Raw genomic sequence first — 18,260 nt, forward strand, 5'->3', positions numbered from 1 at the left:
TGAAGCCAGCTGTCAACTAGCTGCATTCCTATGGCAGTGAGAAGGTAGCAGTATTCTGAGTCAGGAGGTTCCATGATTACCAGTCGACTGCACCTGGGGATACCCTCCAGGTCTGCATTGTTACCCTGCGTCTCAGAAGCCTCTGGCAAATGTCTCTGCTGAAGACCTGCGAAACTCACTCTGCAGGCAGTGTGGAACTGTGAGGGACTGAGGCTGAGCTCAACTCTCAGAAGTAAGATGGTTTTGGACAAGGCGTTCACCTACCCTTTCACGTATGGAACTTAGTATGTAGCACCAGTCTACCACAGGAATTACTAGGAAATCGCTGAACTGAGCTTGGAGGCACTAGTCTTGTGTGCCGGGTGATTCCAATTACCTCTCCCAGCACTTCTGTCAAACAGCGAGCCTAGGCCTTTTAGAAGCCAAGGGTACCAGCAGGCTGGCTGTGGAGGTACAGGCCATAAGCTCAACTCTCAGAAGTGTGTATGCATGGGAGGCAGATGTCTGCTACCCACTCGGACATGGGAGTTGGAACCTAGCTACACTGTGATTGAAGAAGGCCATTGAAAATCGCTGTATTCAACTGAGATACACGGGAGTTCAGGCCCAGTGCTCACACATGCTTTTCCCGCAACCTCTCCCAGCCACTAACATAAGGATGTTAGCAGCTACTCCTACAGTCAGGCAGCATGCAGGAGGGTTCTGCCCTGTCCTCAGCTCTCACAGGGAAGCATGTCTTGAAGCCAGCTAGCTGTCAACTAGCTGCATTCCTATGGCAGTGAGAAGGTAGCAGTATTCTGAGTCAGGAGGTTCCAAGATTACCAGTCGACTGCACCTGGGGATACCCTCCAGGTCTGCATTGTTACCCTGCGTCTCAGAAGCCTCTGGCAAACGTCTCTGCTGAAGACCTGCGAAACTCACTCTGCAGGCAGTGTGGAACTGTGAGGGACTGAGGCTGAGCTCAACTCTCAGAAGTAAGATGGTTTTGGACAAGGCGTTCAGCTACCCTCTCACGTATGGAACTTAGTATGTAGCACCAGTCTACCACAGGAATTACTAGGAAATCGCTGAACTGAGCTTGGAGGCACTAGTCTTGTGTGCCGGGTGATTCCAATTACCTCTCCCAGCACTTCCGTCAAACAGCGAGCCTAGGCCTTTTACAAGCCAAGGGTACCAGAAGGCTGGATGTGGAGGTACAGGCCATAAGTTCAACTCTCAGAAGTGTGTATGCATGGGAGGCAGATATCTGCTACCCGCTCGTACATGGGATTTGGAACCTAGCTACACTCTGGTTGAGGAAAGCCGTTGGAAATCGCTGTATTCAACTCAGATACACTGGAGTTCAGACCAAGTGCTCACACATGCTTTTCCCGCAACCTCTCCCAGCCACTAACATAAGGATGTTAGCAGCTACTCCTACAGTCAGGCAGGATGCGGGAGGGTTCTGCCCTGTCCTCAGCTCTCACAGGGAAGCATGTCTTGAAGCCAGCTGTCAACAAGCTCCATTCCTATGGCAGTGAGAAGTTAGCAGTATTCTGAGTCAGGAGGTTCCAAGATTACCAGTCGACTGCACCTGGGGATACCCTCCAGGTCTGCATTGTTAACTTGTACTCAGAAGCCTCTGGCAATCGTTCTGGTGAAGACGTGTGAAACTCACTCTGCAGGCAGTGTGGAAGTGTGAGGGACTGAGGGTGTGCTCAACTCTCAGAAGTAAGATACTTTTGGACAAGGCGTTCAGCTACCTTCTCACATATGGAACTTAGTATGTAGCACCTGTCTACCACAAGAATTACTGGGAAATCGTGAATTGAGCTTGGAGGCACTCGTCTTGTGTGCCGGGTGATTCCAATTACCTCTCCCAGCACTTCCGTCAAACAGCGAGCCTAGGCCTTTTAGAAGCCAAGGGTACCAGCAGGCTGGCTGTGGAGGTACAGGCCATAAGCTCAACTCTCAGAAGTGTGTATGCATGGGAGGCAGATGTCTGCTACCCGCTCGTACATGGGATTTGGAAACTAGCTACACTCTGGTTGAGGAAAGCCGTTGGAAATCGCTGTATTCAACTCAGGTACACGGGAGTTCAGGCCCAGTGCTCACACATGCTTTTCCCGCAACCTCTCCCAGCCTCTAACATAAGGATGTTAGCAGCTACTCCTACAGTCAGGCAGCATGCGGGAGGGTTCTGCCCTGTCCTCAGCTCTCACAGGGAAGCATGTCTTGAAGCCAGCTGTCAACTAGCTGCATTCCTATGGCAGTGAGAAGGTAGCAGTACTCTGAGTCAGGAGGTTCCAAGATTACCACTCTACTGCACCTGGAGATACCCTCCAGGTCTGCATTGTTAACTTGTACTCAGAAGCCTCTGGCAATCGTCTCTGGTGAAGACGTGTGAAACTCACTCTGCAGGCAGTGTGGAAGTGTGAGGGACTGAGGGTGTGCTCAACTCTCAGAAGTAAGATGCTTTTGGACAAGGCGTTCAGCTACCTTCTCACATATGGAACTTAGTATGTAGCACCTGTCTACCACAAGAATTACTGGGAAATCATGAATTGAGCTTGGAGGCACTCGTCTTGTGTGCCGGGAGATTCCAATTACCTCTCCCAGCACTTCCGTCAAACAGCGAGCCTAGGCCTTTTAGAAGCCAAGGGTACCAGCAGGCTGGCTGTGGAGGTACAGGCCATAAGCTCAACTCTCAGAAGTGTGTATGCATGGGAGGCAGATGTCTGCTACCCGCTCGTACATGGGATTTGGAAACTAGCTACACTCTGGTTGAGGAAATCCGTTGGAAATCGCTGTATTCAACTCAGATACACGGGAGTTCAGGCCCAGTGCTCACACATGCTTTTCCCGCAACCTCTCAAAGCCACTAACATAGTGAGGTTAGCAGCTACTCCTACAGTCAGGCAGCATGCGGGAGGGTTCTGCCCTGTCCTCAGCTCTCACAGGGAAGCATGGCTTGAAGCCAGCTGTCAACTAGCTGCATTCCTATGGCAGTGAGAAGGTAGCAGTATTCTGAGTCAGGAGGTTCCAAGATTACCAGTCGACTGCACCTGGGGATACCCTCCAGGTCTGCATTGTTACCCTGCGTCTCAGAAGCCTCTGGCAAACGTCTCTGCTGAAGACCTGCGAAACTCACTCTGCAGGCAGTGTGGAACTGAGAGGGACTGAGGCTGAGCTCAACTCTCAGAAGTAAGATGGTTTTGGACAAGGCGTTCAGCTACCCTCTCACGTATGGAACTTAGTATGTAGCACCAGTCTACCACAGGAATTACTAGGAAATCGCTGAACTGAGCTTGGAGGCACTAGTCTTGTGTGCCGGGTGATTCCAATTACCTCTCCCAGCACTTCCGTCAAACAGCGAGCCTAGGCCTTTTAGAAGCCAAGGGTACCAGCAGGCTGGCTGTGGAGGTACAGGCCATAAGCTCAACTCTCAGAAGTGTGTATGCATGGAGGCAGATATCTGCTACCTGCTCGTACATGGGATTTGGTACCTAGCTACACTCTGGTTGAGGAAAGCCGTTGGAAATCGCTGTATTCAACTCAGATACACGGGAGTTCAGGCCCAGTGCTCACACATGCTTTTCCCGCAACCTCTCCCAGCCACTAACATAAGGATGTTAGCAGCTACTCCTACAGTCAGGCAGCATGCGGGAGGGTTCTGCCCTGTCCTCAGCTCTCACAGGGAAGCATGTCTTGAAGCCAGCTGTCAACTAGCTGCATTCCTATGGCAGTGAGAAGGTAGCAGTATTCTGAGTCAGGAGGTTCCAAGATTACCAGTCGACTGCACCTGGGGATACCCTCCAGGTCTGCATTGTTACCCTGCCTCTCAGAAGCCTCTGGCAAACGTCTCAGCTGAAGACCTGCGAAACTCACTCTGCAGGCAGTGGGGAACTGTGAGGGACTGAGGCTGAGCTCAACTCTCAGAAGTAAGATGGTTTTGGACAAGGCGTTCAGCTACACTCTCACGTATGGAACTTAGTATGTAGCACCAGTCTACCACAGGAATTACTAGGAAATCGCTGAACTGAGCTTGGAGGCACTAGTCTTGTGTGCCGGGTGATTCCAATTACCTCTCCCAGCACTTCCGTCAAACAGCGAGCCTAGGCCTTTTAGAAGCCAAGGGTACCAGCAGGCTGGCTGTGGAGGTACAGGCCATAAGCTCAACTCTCAGAAGTTTGTATGCATGGGAGGCAGATGTCTGCTACCCACTCGGACATGGGAGTTGGAACCTAGCTACACTGTGATTGAAGAAGGCCATTGGAAATCGCTGTATTCAACTCAGATACACGGGAGTTCAGGCCCAGTGCTCACACATGCTTTTCCCGCAACCTCTCCCAGCCACTAACATAAGGATGTTAGCAGCTACTCCTACAGTAAGGCAGGATGCGGGAGGGTTCTGCCCTGTCCTCAGCTCTCACAGGGAAGCATGTCTTGAAGCCAGCTGTCAACGAGCTGCATTCCTATGGCAGTGAGAAGGTAGCAGTACTCTGAGTCAGGAGGTTCCAAGATTACCACTCTACTGCACCTGGAGATACCCTCCAGGTCTGCATTGTTAACTTGTACTCAGAAGCCTCTGGCAATCGTCTCTGGTGAAGACGTGTGAAACTCACTCTGCAGGCAGTGTGGAAGTGTGAGGGACTGAGGGTGTGCTCAACTCTCAGAAGTAAGATGCTTTTGGACAAGGCGTTCAGCTACCTTCTCACATATGGAACTTAGTATGTAGCACCTGTCTACCACAAGAATTACTGGGAAATCGTGAATTGAGCTTGGAGGCACTCGTCTTGTGTGCCGGGAGATTCCAATTACCTCTCCCAGCACTTCCGTCAAACAGCGAGCCTAGGCCTTTTAGAAGCCAAGGGTACCAGCAGGCTGGCTGTGGAGGTACAGGCCATAAGCTCAACTCTCAGAAGTGTGTATGCATGGGAGGCAGATGTCTGCTACCCGCTCGTACATGGGATTTGGAAACTAGCTACACTCTGGTTGAGGAAATCCGTTGGAAATCGCTGTATTCAACTCAGATACACGGGAGTTCAGGCCCAGTGCTCACACATGCTTTTCCCGCAACCTCTCCCAGCCACTAACATAAGGAGGTTAGCAGCTACTCCTACAGTCAGGCAGCATGCGGGAGGGTTCTGCCCTGTCCTCAGCTCTCACAGGGAAGCATGTCTTGAAGCCAGCTAGCTGTCAACTAGCTGCATTCCTATGGCAGTGAGAAGGTAGCAGTATTCTGAGTCAGGAGGTTCCAAGATTACCAGTCGACTGCACCTGGGGATACCCTCCAGGTCTGCATTGTTACCCTGCGTCTCAGAAGCCTCTGGCAAACGTCTCTGCTGAAGACCTGCGAAACTCACTCTGCAGGCAGTGTGGAACTGTGAGGGACTGAGGCTGAGCTCAACTCTCAGAAGTAAGATGGTTTTGGACAAGGCGTTCAGCTACCCTCTCACGTATGGAACTTAGTATGTAGCACCAGTCTACCACAGGAATTACTAGGAAATCGCTGAACTGAGCTTGGAGGCACTAGTCTTGTGTGCCGGGTGATTCCAATTACCTCTCCCAGCACTTCCGTCAAACAGCGAGCCTAGGCCTTTTAGAAGCCAAGGGTACCAGCAGGCTGGCTGTGGAGGTACAGGCCATAAGCTCAACTCTCAGAAGTGTGTATGCATGGAGGCAGATATCTGCTACCTGCTCGTACATGGGATTTGGTACCTAGCTACACTCTGGTTGAGGAAAGCCGTTGGAAATCGCTGTATTCAACTCAGATACACGGGAGTTCAGGCCCAGTGCTCACACATGCTTTTCCCGCAACCTCTCCCAGCCACTAACATAAGGATGTTAGCAGCTACTCCGACAGTCAGGCAGCATGCGGGAGGGCTCTGCCCTGTCCTCAGCTCTCACAGGGAAGCATGTCTTGAAGCCAACTGTCAACTAGCTGCATTCCTATGGCAGTGAGAAGGTAGCAGTATTCTGAGTCAGGAGGTTCCAAGATTACCAGTCGACTGCACCTGGGGATACCCTCCAGGTCTGCATTGTTACCCTGCGTCTCAGAAGCCTCTGGCAAACGTCTCTGCTGAAGACCTGCGAAACTCACTCTGCAGGCAGTGTGGAACTGTGAGGGACTGAGGCTGAGCTCAACTCTCAGAAGTAAGATGGTTTTGGACAAGGCGTTCAGCTACCCTCTCACGTATGGAACTTAGTATGTAGCACCAGTCTACCACAGGAATTACTAGGAAATCGCTGAACTGAGTTTGGAGGCACTAGTCTTGTGTGCCGGGTGATTACAATTACCTCTCCCAGCACGTCCGTCAAACAGCTAGCCTAGGCCTTTTAGAAGCCAAGGGTACCAGCAGGCTGGATGTGGAGGTACAGGCCATAAGCTCAACTCTCAGAAGGGTATATGCATGGGAGGCAGATGTCTGCTACCCATTCGGACATGGGAGTTGGAACCTAGCTACACTGTGATTGAAAAAGTCCATTGGAAATCGCTGTATTCAACTCAGATACACGGGAGTTCAGGCCCAGTACTCACACATGCTTTTCCCTCAACCTCTCCCAGCCACTAACATTAGGATGTTAGCAGCTACTCCTACAGTCAGGCAGGATGCGGGAGGGTTTTGCCCTGTCCTCAGCTCTCACAGGGAAGCATGTCTTGAAGCCAGCTGTCAAATAGCTGCATTCCTATGGCAGTGAGAAGGTAGCAGTACTCTGAGTCAGGAGGTTCCAAGATTACCAGTCGACTGCACCTGGAGATAACCTCCAGGTCTGCATTGTTAACTTGTACTCAGAAGCCTCTGGCAAACGTCTCTGCTGAAGACCTGCGCAACTCACTCTGCAGGCAGTTTGGAACTGTGAGGGACTGAGGCTGAGCTCAACTCTCAGAAGTAAGATGGTTTTGGACAAGGCGTTCAGCTACCCTCTCACGTATGGAACTTAGTATGTAGCACCAGTCTACCACAGGAATTACTAGGAAATCGCTGAACTGAGCTTGGAGGCACTAGTCTTGTGTGCCGGGTGATTCCAATTACCTCTCCCAGCACTTCCGTCAAACAGCGAGCCTAGGCCTTTTAGAAGCCAAGGGTACCAGCAGGCTGGATGTGGAGGTACAGGCCATAAGCTCAACTCTCAGAAGTGTGTATGCATGGGAGGCAGATGTCTGCTACCCACTCGGACATGGGAGTTGGAACCTAGCTACACTGTAATTGAAGAAGGCCATTGGAAATCGCTGTATTCAACTCAGATACACGGGAGTTCAGGCCCAGTGCTCACACATGCTTTTCACGCAACCTCTCCCAGCCACTAACATAAGGATGTTAGCAGCTACTCCTACAGTCAGGCAGCATGCAGGAGGGTTCTGCCCTGTCCTCAGCTCTCACAGGGAAGCATGTCTTGAAGCCAGCTGTCAACTAGCTGCATTCCTATGGCAGTGAGAAGGTAGCAGTACTCTGAGTCAGGAGGTTCCAAGATTACCACTCTTCTGCACCTGGAGATACCCTCCAGGTCTGCATTGTTACCCTGCGTCTCAGAAGCCTCTGGCAAACGTCTCTGCTGAAGACCTGCGAAACTCACTCTGCAGGCAGTGTCGAACTGTGAGGGACTGAGGCTGAGCTCAACTCTCAGAAGTAAGATGGTTTTGGACAAGGCGTTCAGCTACCCTCTCACGTATGGAACTTAGTATGTAGCACCAGTCTACCACAGGAATTACTAGGAAATCGCTGAACTGAGCTTGGAGGCACTAGTCTTGTGTGCCGGGTGATTCCAATTACCTCTCCCAGCACTTCCGTCAAACAGCGAGCCTAGGCCTTTTAGAAGCCAAGGGTACCAGCAGGCTGGATGTGGAGGTACAGGCCATAAGCTGAACTCTCAGAAGTGTGTATGCATGGGAGGCAGATATCTGCTACCCGCTCGTACATGGGATTTGTAACCTAGCTACACTCTGGTTGACAAGGCCGTTGGAAATCGCTGTATTCAACTCAGATACACGGGAGTTCAGGCCCAGTGCTCACACATGCTTTTCCCGCAACCTCTCCCAGCCACAAACATGAGGATGTTAGCAGCTACTCCTACAGTCAGGCAGCATGCGGGAGGGTTCTGCACTGTCCTCAGCTCTCACAGGGAAGCATGTCTTGAAGCCAGCTGTCAACTAGCTTCATTCCTATGGCAGTGAGAAGGGAGCAGTATTCTGAGTCAGGAGGTTCCAAGATTACCAGTCGACTGCACCTGGGGATACCCTCCAGGTCTGCATTGTTACCCTGCGTCTCAGAAGCCTCTGGCAAACGTCTCTGCTGAAGACCTGCGAAACTCACTCTGCAGGCAGTGTGGAACTGTGAGGGACTGAGGCTGAGCTCAACTCTCAGAAGTAAGATGGTTTTGGACAAGGCGTTCAGCTACCCTCTCACGTATGGAACTTAGTATGTAGCACCAGTCTACCACAGGAATTACTAGGAAATCGCTGAACTGAGCTTGGAGGCACTAGTCTTGTGTGCCGGGTGATTCCAATTACCTCTCCCAGCACTTCCGTCAAACAGCGAGCCTAGGCCTTTTAGAAGCCAAGGGTACCAGCAGGCTGGATGTGGAGGTACAGGCCATAAGCTCAACTCTCAGAAGTGTGTATGCATGGGAGGCAGATGTCTGCTACCCACTCGGACATGGGAGTTGGAACCTAGCTACACTGTGATTGAAGAAGGCCATTGGAAATCGCTGTATTCAACTCAGATACACGGAAGTTCAGGCCCAGTGCTCACACATGCTTTTCCCGCAACCTCTCCCAGCCACTAACATTAGGATGTTAGCAGCTACTCCTATAGTCAGGCAGGATGCGGGAGGGTTCTGCCCTGTCCTCAGCTCTCACAGGGAAGCATGTCTTGAAGCCAGCTGTCAACTACCTGCATTCCTATGGCAGTGAGAAGGTAGCAGTACTCTGAGTCAGGAGGTTCCAAGATTACCACTCTACTGCACCTGGAGATACCTCCAGGTCTGCATTGTTAACTTGTACTCAGAAGCCTCTGGCAATCGTCTCTGGTGAAGACGTGTGAAACTCACTCTGCAGGCAGTGTGGAAGTGTGAGGGACTGAGGGTGTGCTCAACTCTCAGAAGTAAGATGCTTTTGGACAAGGCGTTCAGCTACCTTCTCACATATGGAACTTAGTATGTAGCACCTGTCTACCACAAGAATTACTGGGAAATCGTGAATTGAGCTTGGAGGCACTCGTCTTGTGTGCCGGGAGATTCCAATTACCTCTCGCCGCACTTCCGTCAAACAGCGAGCCTAGGCCTTTTAGAAGCAAAGGGTACCAGCAGGCTGGCTGTGGAGGTACAGGCCATAACCTCAACTCTCAGAAGTGTGTATGCATGGGAGGCAGATGTCTGCTACCCGCTCGTACATGGGATTTGGAACCTAGCTACACTCTGGTTGAGGAAAGCCGTTGGGAATCGCTGTATTCAACTCAGATACACGGGAGTTCAGGCCCAGTGCTCACACATGCTTTTCCCGCAACCTCTCCCAGCCACTAACATAAGGAGGTTAGCAGCTACTCCTACAGTCAGGCAGCATGCGGGAGGGTTCTGCCCTGTCCTCAGCTCTCACAGGGAAGCATGTCTTGAAGCCAGCTGTCAACTAGCTGCATTCCTATGGCAGTGAGAAGGTAGCAGTATTCTGAGTCAGGAGGTTCCAAGATTACCAGTCGACTGCACCTGGGGATACCCTCCAGGTCTGCATTGTTACCCTGCGTCTCAGAAGCCTCTGGCAAACGTCTCTGCTGAAGACCTGCGAAACTCACTCTGCAGGCAGTGTGGAACTGTGAGGGACTGAGGCTGAGCTCAACTCTCAGAAGTAAGATGGTTTTGGACAAGGCGTTCAGCTACCCTCTCACGTATGGAACTTAGTATGTAGCACCAGTCTACCACAGGAATTACTAGGAAATCGCTGAACTGAGCTTGGAGGCACTAGTCTTGTGTGCCGGGTGATTCCAATTACCTCTCCCAGCACTTCCATCAAACAGCGAGCCTAGGCCTTTTAGAACCCAAGGGTACCAGCAGGCTGGCTGTGGAGGTACAGGCCATAAGCTCAACTCTCAGAAGTGTGTATGCATGGGAGGAAGATATCTGCTACCCGCTCGTACATGGGAGTTGGACCCTAGCTACACTGTGATTGAAGAAGGCCATTGGAAATCGCTGTATTCAACTCAGATACACGGGAGTTCAGGCCCAGTGCTCACACATGCTTTTCCCGCAACCTCTCCCAGCCACTAACATTAGGATGTTAGCAGCTACTCCTACAGTCAGGCAGGATGCGGGAGGGTTCTGCCCTGTCCTCAGCTCTCACAGGGAAGCATGTCTTGAAGCCAGCTGTCAACTACCTGCATTCCTATGGCAGTGAGAAGGTAGCAGTACTCTGAGTCAGGAGGTTCCAAGATTACCATTCTACTGCACCCGGAGATACCCTCCAGGTCTGCATTGTTAACTTGTACTCAGAAGCCTCTGGCAATCGTCTCTGGTGAAGACGTGTGAAACTCACTCTGCAGGCAGTGTGGAACTGTGAGGGACTGAGGGTGGGCTCAACTCTCAGAAGTAAGATGCTTTTGGACAAGGCGTTCAGCTACCATCTCACATATGGAACTTAGTATGTAGCACCTGTCTACCACAAGAATTACTGGGAAATCGTGAATTGAGCTTGGAGGCACTCGTCTTGTGTGCCGGGAGATTCCAATTACCTCTCCCAGCACTTCCGTCAAACAGCGAGCCTAGGCCTTTTAGAAGCCAAGGGTACCAGCAGGCTGGCTGTGGAGGTACAGGCCATAAGCTCAACTCTCAGAAGTGTGTATGCATGGGAGGCAGATGTCTGCTACCCGCTCGTACATGGGATTTGGAACCTAGCTACACTCTGGTTGAGGAAAGCCGTTGGAAATCGCTGTATTCAACTAGATACACGGGATTTCAGGCCCAGTGCTCACAGATGCTTTTCCCGCAACCTCTCCCAGCCACTAACATAAGGATGTTAGCAGCTACTCCTACAGTCAGGCAGCATGCGGGAGGGTTCTGCCCTGTCCTCAGCTCTCTCAGGGAAGCATGTCTTGAAGCCAGCTGTCAACTAGATGCATTCCTATGGCAGTGAGAAGGTAGCAGTATTCTGAGTCAGGAGGTTCCAAGATTACCAGTCGACTGCACCTGGGGATACCCTCCAGGTCTGCATTGTTACCCTGCGTCTCAGAAGCCTCTGGCAAACGTCTCTGCTGAAGACCTGCGAAACTCACTATGCAGGCAGTGTGGAACTGTGAGGGACTGAGGCTGAGCTCAACTCTCAGAAGTAAGATGGTTTTGGACAAGGCGTTCAGCTACCCTCTCACGTATGGAACTTAGTATGTAGCACCAGTCTACCACAGGAATTACTAGGAAATCGCTGAACTGAGCTTGGAGGCACTAGTCTTGTGTGCCGGGTGATTCCAATTACCTCTCCCAGCACTTCCGTCAAACAGCGAGCCTAGGCCTTTTAGAAGCCAAGGGTACCAGCAGGCTGGATGTGGAGGTACAGGCCATAAGCTCAACTCTCAGAAGTGTGTATGCATGGGAGGCAGATGTCTGCTACCCACTCGGACATGGGAGTTGGAACCTAGCTACACTGTGATTGAAGAAAGCCATTGGAAATCGCTGTATTCAACTCAGATACACGGGAGTTCAGGCCCAGTGCTCACACATGCTTTTCCGCAACCTCTCCCAGCCACTAACATAAGGATGTTAGCAGCTATTCCTACAGTCAGGCAGGATGCGGGAGGTTTCTGCCCTGTCCTCAGCTCTCACAGGGAAGCATGTCTTGAAGCCAGCTGTCAACTACCTGCATTCCTATGGCAGTGAGAAGGTAGCAGTACTCTGAGTCAGGAGGTTCCAAGATTACCACTCTACTGCACCTGGAGATACCCTCCAGGTCTGCATTGTTAACTTGTACTCAGAAGCCTCTGGCAATCGTCTCTGGTGAAGACGTGTGAAACTCACTCTGCAGGCAGTGTGGAACTGTGAGGGACTGAGGGTGGGCTCAACTCTCAGAAGTAAGATGCTTTTGGACAAGGCGTTCAGCTACCATCTCACATATGGAACTTAGTATGTAGCACCTGTCTACCACAAGAATTACTGGGAAATCGTGAATTGAGCTTGGAGGCACTCGTCTTGTGTGCCGGGAGATTCCAATTACCTCTCCCAGCACTTCCGTCAAACAGCGAGCCTCGGCGTTTTAGAAGCCAAGGGTACCAGCAGGCTGGCTGTGGAGGTACAGGCCATAAGCTCAACTCTCAGAAGTGTGTATGCATGGGAGGCAGATGTCTGCTACCCGCTCGTACATGGGATTTGGAACCTAGCTACACTCTGGTTGAGGAAAGCCGTTGGAAATCGCTGTATTCAACTCAGGTACACGGGAGTTCAGGCCCAGTGCTCACACATGCTTTTCCCGCAACCTCTCCCAGCCACTAACATTAAGATGTTAGCAGCTACTCCTACAGTCAGGCAGGATGCGGGAGGGTTCTGCCCTGTCCTCAGCTCTCACAGGGAAGCATGTCTTGAAGCCAGCTGTCAACTAGCAGCATTCCTATGGCAGTGAGAAGGTAGCAGTACTCTGAGTCAGGAGGTTCCAAGATTACCACTCTACTGCACCTGGAGATACCCTCCAGGTCTGCATTGTTAACTTGTACTCAGAAGCCTCTGGCAATCGTCCTGGTGAAGACGTGTGAAACTCACTATGCAGGCAGTGTGGAAGTGTGAAGGACTGAGGGTGTGCTCAACTCTCAGAAGTAAGATGCTTTTGGACAAGGCGTTCAGCTACCTTCTCACATATGGAACTTAGTATGTAGCACCTGTCTACCACAAGAATTACTGGGAAATCGTGAATTGATCTTGGAGGCACTCGTCTTGTGTGCCGGGAGATTCCAATTACCTCTCCCAGCACTTCCGTCAAACAGCGAGCCTAGGCCTTTTAGAAGCCAAGGGTACCAGCAGGCTGGCTGTGGACGTACAGGCCATAAGCTCAACTCTCAGAAGTGTGTATGCAATGGAGGCAGATGTCTGCTACCCGCTCGTACATGGGATTTGGAACCTAGCTACACTCTGGTTGAGGAAAGCCGTTGGAAATCGCTGTATTCAACTCAGATACACGGGATTTCAGCCCCACTGCTCACACATGCTTTTCCCGCAACCTCTCCCAGCCACTAACATAAGGATGTTAGCAGATACTCCTACAGTCAGGCAGCATGCGGGAGGGTTCTGCCCTGTCCTCAGCTCTCACAGGGAAGCATGTCTTGAAGCCAGCTGTCAACTAGCTGCATTCCTATGGCAGTGAGAAGGTAGCTGAATTCTGAGTCAGGAGGTTCCAAGATTACCAGTCGACTGCACCTGGGGTACCCTCCAGGTCTGCATTGTTACCCTGCGTCTCAGAAGCCTCTGGCAAACGTCTCTGCTGAAGACCTGCGAAACTCACTCTGCAGGCAGTCTGGAACTGTGAGGGACTGAGGCTGAGCTCAACTCTCAGAAGTAAGATGGTTTTGGACAAGGCGTTCAGCTACCCTCTCACGTATGGATCTTAGTATGTAGCACCAGTCTACCACAGGAATTACTAGGAAATCGCTGAACTGAGCTTGGAGGCACTAGTCTTGTGTGCCGGGTGATTCCAATTACCTCTCCCAGCACTTCCGTCAAACAGCGAGCCTAGGCCTTTTAGAAGCCAAGGGTACCAGCAGGCTGGCTGTGGAGGTACAGGCCATAAGCTCAACTCTCAGAAGTGTGTATGCATGGGAGGCAGATGTCTGCTACCCACTCGGACATGGGAGTTGGAACCAAGCTACACTGTGATTGAAGAAGGCCATTGGAAATCGCTGTATTCAACTCATATACACGGGAGTTCAGGCCCAGTGCTCACACATGCTTTTCCCGCAACCCCTCCCAGCCACTAACATAAGGATGTTAGCAGCTACTCCTACAGTCAGGCAGGATGCGGGAGGGTTCTGCCCTGTCCTCAGCTCTCACAGGGAAGCATGTCTTGAAGCCAGCTGTCAACGAGCTGCATTCCTATGGCAGTGAGAAGGTAGCAGTATTCTGAGTCAGGAGGTTCCAAGATTACCAGTCGACTGCACCTGGGGATACCCTCCAGGTCTGCATTGTTACCCTGCGTCTCAGAAGCCTCTGGCAAACGTCTCTGCTGAAGACCTGCGAAACTCACTCTGCAGGCAGTGTGGAACTGTGAGGGACTGAGGCTGAGCTCAACTCTCAGAAGTAAGATGGTTTTGGACAAGGCGTTCAGCTACACTCTCACGTATGGAACTTAGTATGTAGCACCAGTCTACCACAGGAATTACTAGGAAATCGCTGAACTGAGCTTGGAGGCACTAGTCTTGTGTGCCGGGTGATTCCAATTACCTCTCCCAGCACTTCCGTCAAACAGCGAGCCTAGGGCTTTTAGAAGCCAAGGGTACCAGCAGGCTGGCTGTGGAGGTACAGGCCATAAGCTCAACTCTCAGAAGTGTGTATGCATGGGAGGCAGATGTCTGCTACCCGCTCGTACATGGGATTTGGAACCTAGCTACACACTGGTTGAGGAAAGCCGTTGGAAATCGCTGTATTCAACTCAGATACACGGGAGTTCAGGCCCAGTGCTCAAACATGCTTTTCCCGCAACCTCTCCCAGCCAGTAACATAAGGATGTTAGCAGGTACTCCTACAGTCAGGCAGCATGTGGGAGGGTTCTGCCCTGTCCTCAGCTCTCACAGGGAAGCATGTCTTGAAGCCAGCTGTCAACGAGCTGCATTCCTATGGCAGTGAGAAGGTAGCAGTATTCTGAGTCAGGAGGTTCCAAGATTACCAGTCGACTGCACCTGGGGATACCCTCCAGGTATGCATTGTTACCCTGCGTCTCAGAAGCCTCTGGAAAAGTCTCTGCTGAAGACCTGCGAAACTCACTCTGCAGGCAGTGTGGAACTGTGAGGGACTGAGGCTGAGCTCAACTCTCAGAAGTAAGATGGTTTTGGACAAGGCGTTCAGCTACCCTCTCACGTATGGAACTTAGTATGTAGCACCAGTCTACCACAGGAATTACTAGGAAATCGCTGAACTGAGCTTGGAGGCACTAGTCTTGTGTGCCGTGTGATTCCAATTACCTCTCCCAGCACTTCCGTCAAACAGCGAGCCTAGGCCTTTTAGAAGCCAAGGGTACCAGCAGGCTGGCTGTGGAGGTACAGGCCATAAGCTCAACTCTCAGAAGTTTGTATGCATGGGAGGCAGATGTCGGCTACCCGCTCGTACATGGGATTTGGAACCTAGCTACACTCTGGTTGAGGAAAGCCGTTGGAAATCGCTGAATTCAACTCAGATACACGGGAGTTCAGGCCCAGTGCTCACACATGCTTTTCCCGCAACCTCTCCCAGCCACTAACATTAGGATGTTAGCAGCTACACCTACAGTCAGGCAGCATGCGGGAGGGTTCTGCCCGGTCCTCAGCTCTCTCAGGGAAGCATGTCTTGAAGCCAGCTAGCTGTCAACTAGCTGCATTCCTATGGCAGTGAGAAGGTAGCAGTATTCTGAGTCAGGAGGTTCCGAGATTACCAGTCGACTGCACCTGGGGATACCCTGCAGGTCTGCATTGTTACCCTGCGTCACAGAAGCCTCTGGCAAACGTCTCTGCTGAAGACCTGCGAAACTCACTCTGCAGGCAGTGTGGAACTGTGAGGGACTGAGGCTGAGCTCAACTCTCAGAAGTAAGATGGTTTTGGACAAAGCGTTCAGCTACCCTCTCACGTATGGAACTTAGTATGTAGCACCAGTCTACCACAGGAATTACTAGGAAATCGCTGAACTGAGCTTGGAGGCACTAGTCTTGTGTGCCGTTTGATTCCAATTACCTCTCCCATCACTTCCGTCAAACAGCGAGCCTAGGCCTTTTAGAAGCCAAGGGTACCAGCAGGCTGGCTGTGGAGGTACAGGCCATAAGCTCAACTCTCAGAAGTGTGTATGCATGGGAGGCAGATGTCTGCTACCCACTCGGACATGGGATTTGGAACCTAGCTACACTGTGATTGAAGAAGGCCATTGGAAATCGCTGTATTCAACTCAAATACACGGGAGTTCAGGCCCAGGGCTCACACATGCTTTTCCCGCAACCTCTCCCAGCCACTAACATAAGGATGTTAGCAGCTACTCCTACAGTCAGGCAGGATGCGGGAAGGTTCTGCCCTGTCCTCAGCTCTCACAGGGAAGCATGTCTTGAAGCCAGCTGTCAACTAGCTGCATTCCTATGGCAGTGAGAAGGTAGCAGTACTCTGAGTCAGGAGGTTCCAAGATTACCACTCTACTGCACCTGGAGATACTCTCCAGGTCTGCATTGCTAACTTGTACTCAGAAGCCTCTGGCAATCGTCTCTGGTGAAGACGTGTGAAACTCACTCTGCAGGCACTGTGGAACTGTGAGGGACTGAGGGTGGGCTCAACTCTCAGAAGTAAGATGCTTTTGGACAAGGCGTTCAGCTACCATCTCACATATGGAACTTAGTATGTAGCACCTGTCTACCACAAGAATTACTGGCAAATCGTGAATTGAGCTTGGAGGCACTCGTCTTGTGTGCCGGTAGATTCCAATTACCTCTCCCAGCACTTCCGTCAAACAGCGAGCCTAGGCCTTTTAGAAGCCAAGGGTACCAGCAGGCTGGATGTGGAGGTACAGGCCATAAGCTCAACTCTCAGAAGTGTGTATGCATGGGAGGCAGATGTCTGCTACCCGCTCGTACATGGGATTTGGAACCTAGCTACACTCTGGTTGAGGAAAGCCGTTGGAAATCGCTGTATTCAACTCAGGTACACGGGAGTTCAGGCCCAGTGCTCACACATGCTTTTCCCGCAACCTCTCCCAGCCACTAACATAAGGATGTTAGCAGCTACTCCTACAGTCAGGCAGAATGCGGGAGGGTTCTGCCCTGTCCTCAGCTCTCACAGGGAAGCATGTCTTGAAGCCAGCTGTCAACTAGCTGCATTCCTATGGCAGTGAGAAGGTAGCAGTATTCTGAGTCAGGAGGTTCCATGATTACCAGTCGACTGCACCTGGGGATACCCTCCAGGTCTGCATTGTTACCCTGCGTCAGAAGCCTCTGGCAAACGTCTCTGCTGAAGACCTGCGAAACTCACTCTGCAGGCAGTTTGGAACTGTGAGGGTTGAGGCTGAGCTCAACTCTCAGAAGTAAGATGATTTTGGACAAGGCGTTCAGCTACCCTCTCACGTATGGAACTTAGTATGTAGCACCAGTCTACCACAGGAATTACTAGGAAATCGCTGAACTGAGCTTGGAGGCACTAGTCTTGTGTGCCGGGTGATTCCAATTACCTCTCCCAGCACTTCCGTCAAACAGCGAGCCTAGGCCTTTTAGAAGCCAAGGGTACCAGCAGGCTGGCTGTGGAGGTACAGGCCATTAGCTCAACTCTCAGAAGTGTGTATGCATGGGAGGCAGATGTCTGCTACGCACTCGGACATGGGAGTTGGAACCTAGCTACACTGTGATTGAAGAAGGCCATTGGAAATCGCTGTATTCAACTCAGATACACGGGAGTTCAGGCCCAGTGCTCAAACATTCTTTTCCCGCAACCGCTCCCATCCACTAACATACGGATGTTAGCAGCTACTCCTACAGTCAGGCAGGATGCGGGAGGGTTCTGCCCTGTCCTCAGCTCTCACAGGGAAGCATGTTTTGAAGCCAGCTGTCAACTAGCTGCATTCCTATGGCAGTGAGAAGGTAGCAGTACTCTGAGTCAGGAGGTTCCAAGATTACCACTCTACTGCACCTGGAGATACCCTCCAGGTCTGCATTGTTAACTTGTACTCAGAAGCCTCTGGCAATCGTCTCTGGTGAAGACGTGTGAAACTCACTCTGCAGGCAGTGTGGAACTGTGAGGGACTGAGGGTGGGCTCAACTCTCAGAAGTAAGATGCTTTTGGACAAGGCGTTCAGCTACCATCTCACATATGGAACTTAGTATGTAGAACCTGTCTACCACAAGAATTACTGGGAAATCGTGAATTGAGCTTGGAGGCACTCGTCTTGTGTGCCGGGAGATTCCAATTACCTCTCCCAGCACTTCAGTCAAACAGCGAGCCTAGGCCTTTTAGAAGCCAAGGGTACCAGCAGGCTGGCTGTGGAGGTACAGGCCATAAGCTCAACTCTCAGAAGTTTATGCATGGGAGGCAGATGTCTGCTACCCGCTCGTACATGGGATTTGGAAACTAGCTACACTCTGGTTGAGGAAAGCCGTTGGAAA

This window comes from Canis aureus, chromosome 21 (assembly GCF_053574225.1).
Source record: "Canis aureus isolate CA01 chromosome 21, VMU_Caureus_v.1.0, whole genome shotgun sequence".
NCBI classification, from domain to species: Eukaryota; Metazoa; Chordata; class Mammalia; order Carnivora; family Canidae; genus Canis; species Canis aureus.